At 46.5% G+C, this 5,850-nt stretch overlaps 1 long non-coding RNA gene across 3 annotated transcripts; it reads left to right on the plus strand.

The window, feature by feature from the left end:
- Positions 1-745: 745 nt before the first annotated feature.
- Positions 746-5,291, plus strand: LOC123617500 (uncharacterized). Of its 3 annotated transcripts, XR_012511566.1 has the most exons (5): positions 830-1,068; positions 1,459-1,564; positions 2,478-2,657; positions 4,257-4,399; positions 4,797-5,281. It is a non-coding gene; the product is annotated as an uncharacterized LOC123617500 (long non-coding RNA). The 3 variants fall into 3 exon arrangements; XR_012511567.1 differs by having other exon boundaries at positions 746-1,068; positions 2,478-4,375; positions 4,797-5,291; XR_012511565.1 differs by having other exon boundaries at positions 821-1,068; positions 2,478-4,399; positions 4,797-5,290.
- Positions 5,292-5,850: the final 559 nt, after the last annotated feature.

A 5,850-nucleotide genomic window follows, 5' to 3' on the forward strand; every position in this document is an offset into this window, starting at 1 on the left:
AAACACGCCCCCCAACAAAGCCAAAAACCAAACCCCAACCTGATCCGGGATTAAGGCCAAAGAATGACGGGGGGTTGTAGAGAGACGGCTTCCATAGATGCTTTGTGTTTCTAGGTGTCTTGGGAACAGGGGCACACCACCCTTTGCCCCCGATTCTCTTTGCAAGGATGTTTGTTTAGTCAACACCCTTGGAAGACGGAGATAGAGTCTCCCTCCGGGGCAGAAGGCAGGGCTGTTTACTGTCCAACATGATAACGATAATGTCACCCTCGGGGCAGAGGTCGAGCAAGTGTTTGGCGCCCATCATAACAGATCTGGGTTCCCCACACCCGGAGCTCCTCATCAGGGCCCCGGAGCCGCTGACCAGGCCGCGTCCGGCTGGACTGCTCCCCGCTGCCCACGTGGCCCTTGAGGGAACCAGCGCAGACGTGGAGCCCCGCCGCCTGCTGCGCTGTGAGCGACGGCATCCTGTGTCTCTGACCCAGGCGTCCCGTGCCTTCTGCCCACACCCATGAAACTGTGGCAGGCTCAGAGGCTCAGACCCTTCGTGGTCCCGGTGAGTGAGGGGATCCATTCCCTCATTCATGTGTGTTTACTGCGCCCCCACCGTGTGCCGGGCACTGCCTCAAGTACTTGGGATACACGGTTTGGATAAAATGGTCAAATACCCCGGGCGTCATGGAAGTTATATTTTACTGCAAAAGAAAGCAAATAATAAACTAACTACCTAAAAAACAGAGAGAGGGAGAGAGAGAGACATCAAGTCTTATATAGTAATAACATATAATGTGATAAATAAAATGGAAAGAATAAAAAGGGGGGGCTGTGGAGTGCTGGGGGAGGGGAGAAGGTTTATCATTTTAAACGGATACAAAATCAGAGGCAGCCTAGTTTTTGTACAGTTTTATTGGCTCAGGGAGAGACTTTAGACTCTACTCTAGGCGGAAAGGGCACCACTGAATGGCATTTGCAGGGGAAGGGTGACATCTGACTTACTTTTTCGAAGATCACCCGGGCTGCAGTGCAGGGAGTGCGTTGCAGTGGAGAAAGAAAGGAAACAGACGCCAGGTAGGAGGCTGCCCAGGGGACAGGTGCTGCTTGGGGGGTGGGGTTGGAGGGTGGGACAGAGATGGACAGAAGGGAAGGGACCCAGGGGACAGGTGCTGCTTGGGGGTTGGGGTCGGGGGTGGGACAGAGATGGACAGAAGGGAAGGGAGAGGACTATGTTTGGAAATAGAACTGATGGGTCCTTTTGGTGGGTTGGTTGTAGAGTGTGAGAAAGAGAGAAGAGTCAGGGATGGCCTCTGGATTTGGGATGTGAACCACTGAGTACGTGGTGGTACCGCTGACTGAGGTGGGGGAGGCTGGGGATGGAACAGCCCTGCACAGAGCCCGACCATACTGTGTGTGAGTTCTAGATTTCAACCTATGAATGAAAGACCTTATAATTTCAAACAGGAGCCTTATTTCATTACAACCTCCTGAATGTGGGAACCTTCCTCATCCTGGGACGGTTTCATCAGCACTTCTCTGCACTGTACCCAGTTCCCACACGTGTGAATGTGTAAGTCAATGCGAACGTATGTGGAGGTGTAATATTCAAAATGTTTGATAATGTCATGGCAATAGGAATAAATAAAATTATGACATAAAACTTAAATATGACATTTTATAAAATATGTAAATAATTTACACAATGCATTAAATTTTTAAATATGAATTTTCAATTTCTTTTTAAAATATTTTACTTATTTATTTTTGTATTACTTAATTATTTTATTTTGATGGTGATGGGGAGGTAATTTGGCTTATTTAGTTTTAGAGGAGGCACTGGGGATTGAACCCAGGACCTCATGCATGCTAAGCATGCACTCTGCCACTTAGGTTATACCCTCCCCCTCAACTTCTAAATAAAAGAAATTACATATTTTTATAAGATTGACTATCAAATGATAAGTTGTGGTGTGAGTCACTTATCACCTTGATCTAGCAATACCTAAATCACTTGTTGATCTTTAGAAATTGTAGGTATAATTTTTTTAAAGTTTTTTGGTGGGGGGAAGTAATTAGGTTTATTTTACTGTTTTTTTTTTTTTTTTTTCTGAAGGGCGAGGTAATTAGGTTTAGTTACTTATCCATTTTTAATTTTTTTGAATGGAGGTCCTGGGGATTGAACTGACTGCCTCATGCACATTAGCATGTGCTCTACCAATGAGCTATACCCTCCCCTCTAAAAACTGTACGTATAATTTTTGTTTGTTTGTTGGGCATGTGTATCACCGATAGGAGGTCTGAGCTGTGATTTGACATAGAAAATGACACTGCCTAGAAAAATTGTGAGAAACTTGGAAATGGGCAAATAAAGAGTGGTGGATGTCCTGACTCCTTCTGGCTTACGTGCACCCTTGTGTTTGAGCTAGTTCACAGCTCTGTAAGTTGTCGAGGCCAACAGTAATACCACTGTTCTCTGTCCATAGAAATGCAAACAAATATTGTCCAATGGAGATGCAGCAGACTGCTGCCCTGGGGACACTGACTTGCTTTGCATCAATTCGCACATTTGTTTATTTCAACATTCCTAATTTTCTACACAGTGTATGGTCTCCGAATTTTCCTTTGAGCTGAGTGTAACATCTTACTGGCCCCTTCATCAATGAGTTAAGTAAAATCTTTGACATGTGTTTATCTAATATGTGTATGAGCTAAGACGATTTTTAATACTTTTTGACAACATCAAAATCTTCTAAGGCCCCTCCATTAAATGGAGAGCTATTAAGTTATCTGTAGTCTACATAACTTGCGATTTTTCTCCTGACATCAGCGATCTTGATCCTGAATCCTCTTTCAGGCGTAACTGAACTAGCAGCACTTACACTAACTTTTTTTCTGGCTGTTTTTATACTTCCTGAGGTTTTTAAAAAATTCAACATCCTTATTATTAAGTCATAAACATTGTTTGTTGACACCTTATATTTAATTAATTGGCTTAATTTACTAATTTTCTTCTGTATCTTCAATCAACAAACTTCTGTAAACCTCATTTGGCCACATTTCAGGATTCAGTAACTTGGAGTGACTTACAAGTTTTAAAGTCTTTTCACATTTTGTCCTCAAATAACAAATTTATTTTCATACAACTTATTATAAAATAGGCTAATATTCCTAATCTTGAAATTGTGAAGATTTTTTTCAGACTGTTACGTATCCCTTTTCTGTTCGTGTAATATCTTTCTCTTCTTTCTCCTATATTATTTCTTTAATTTTTATGAGTTCAAGGACTTTATCAATTATTGCATTAATGTCAGCTCTGATAACGGAAGCATTTCCTTTTTATAAAGCTAAGAAAGAATTGAGCGCTCTTTCCTGATACCACTTCTTAAAGTCAAACATCTAAACAATTTTTCATTTTCCAAATTGTTTCTTTCCGTTTCTCAGTTGACAAGGGTTAACGTTCATGGTTTCCTTCCATTTCCAAATTTCTTCTGCAGCTCTGGTAGATCCGAGGGTCCTTCCCATGTTCATAGTTTCTATTCCTAATTTGCAGATAGAGTATTTGATTCTCTTTGAAAGTCACTACATACCTGGTGGAAGATATTTAAAGTGATGTATGTGGTGTGTATCTTTTATTTTACTGACCCCAAATAATTGAAAAACTTCTGACTGTTAAACAAGAGTTTCTTCATGTATTTTTTTTTACAGTGGATTATCAGATCTCCAATCAGTCCATGTAGATTCTATCTAGATATATTCAAAAGAATGATGGAAGAGGTGTGTTTTAAAGTGTCTGTATTACCTCTTTGACTTTTTAAACTTGAGATACGTTAGATGTCAAATTAAACATATGTGAGGGGAATATAGTTTTACAAAATCCCAGTAAGGATTATATGAGCAAACACGGAAGCTCACAGCCATCTACTAGTCTAAGGATAAAGATAGTTTATGATTTGTTTACTTTTTTACCTGTCGAAGGACGTTCACTTTCTTTCCAGCTTCTCGCTCTCATGAACAACGCTGCCAGGAACATCCATGTGTGTTCACGCGCTCACGAGCAAGTTTCTCTAGGATTCACTGTCTGCACGTGGAAATGACCGCTGAACGGAACGGGCGGTTTTATCTTTACTAGATGTTTTTAACCTGTTCCTCAAAGTGGCCGCCCCCATTTACAAACCCACGGCAGTGTCTCAGTGTTCCTGAGTCTCCGCATCCTGGCTTACACTCGGCCCCACCAGACTTCCTGATCTTTGTTCATCTCGTAGGTCTGACTGACGTTCCATCACTGGTCTTCGTCCGATGACCAGGCACTGGGCGAGGCCACTCCACCAGAGGGACATGGCCCACCTTAAAGCTCACTGCTGAGCAGGGGGTGCAACGCAGGGTAATCACTGGCTACCCATTTGTGGTGCGTTCACTGGGGGTGGGGCAGGTGGGCAGAAGTTATTGGAAGTCACCCCCTCCTTGGGTTCTGGAAAAGCCTAAACTCCCTGGGGCGTGAGAGCAGGCTGTCCCTGGCCAGGAAGAGTCCCTGAGATCAAGTGCCATGAGGAGAGTGGCCCTGTGCCTTACTCCTGGGGGCAGCTTGGGCACCAGGGCGCCTGTCTGGGCCAAGATGCCTGCATCCGGGAAAGGTTAGGAGCAGAGCGAGCTGGATAAACAAGGGTGTCCTGAGTTACCAAGCGTGGCCCTTGGATGGGAGGGACTGCTTCCCATGTTTCACCTGGTGCGGGAACTGGGTTGGGACAGGGAGGGGGTCAGGAGTCCAAGAAGGAACGACATGAACTTTCCCGCTTGCCTGGCAGCACCGAGGCTTGGAGTTGACTTTGATTGAAAAGGAATAGGGAAATGGCTGTTTCTGTGCACCTGCGCACCTGCGTGTGTGGGTAAGCCCCACATCGTAGACAAGCGATCTCAATGCCTCGAAAATACGTGCCCTGCAGAGGAGGGACCTGGCACTACATCAACTCAGCTCAGCCCCCACGTCAGGGAGGCTGAAGGGGCAAGTTTCCCAGAAGGGCAAGGAGAACCCTTCACTTAGACTGGATGTCAAGTTGAGGAAATGGGCTTCACCTTTGGAGCAATAAATGGGAAGATATCCGAGGGCTCTTGTCTTTCTTTATGAGGAATGTGACATGAATAGATTTGCATTCTTGAAAGACCATCCCAGCTGCAGTGCAGATGATGGACTAGAAGGTAGGAGACTTGGCAGTGATGCAGGTGACCAGTGATGGTGACCTGGGTGGTGGCAACGCGGAGGGAGGTGAGGGTGGGCATAAAGACGGGGACAGGGGTGGGGGTGGGGGTGAGGTCAGGGATGGGGATGGGTGTGGGGACAGCGGTGAGGATGGGGATGAGGTCAGGGATGGGGATGGGTGTGGGGACAGGGGTGGGGACAGGGATCAGGGTGAGGACTGGGTTAGGGACAGGGATGGGGTGGGGATGGGGATAAGGATGGGGACAGGGTCAGGGATGGGGACAGCGATGAGGATGGGGAGGGGGTCAGGCACAGGGATAAGTGTGGGGACAGGGGTGGGGACAAGGATGAGGATGGGGATGAGGTCAGGGATGGGGATGGGGGTGGGGACAGGGGTGAGGATGGGGATGAGGTCAGGGATGGGGATGGGGGTGGGGACAGGGGTGGGGACAGGGATGAGGATGGGGATGAGGTCAGGGATAGGGGTGGGGGTGGGGGTGGGGACGGAGATGAGAATGGGGATGAGGATGGGGACAGGGCCAAGGACAGGGATGGGGGTGGAGATGGGGACAGGGATGAGGATGAGGATGGGGACTGGGTTAGGGACAGGGATGGGGTGGGGATGGGGACAGGGATGAGGATAGGGATGAGGATGGGGACAG

The sequence above is a fragment of the Camelus bactrianus genome, chromosome 13 (assembly GCF_048773025.1).
Source record: "Camelus bactrianus isolate YW-2024 breed Bactrian camel chromosome 13, ASM4877302v1, whole genome shotgun sequence".
Taxonomy (NCBI): domain Eukaryota; kingdom Metazoa; phylum Chordata; class Mammalia; order Artiodactyla; family Camelidae; genus Camelus; species Camelus bactrianus.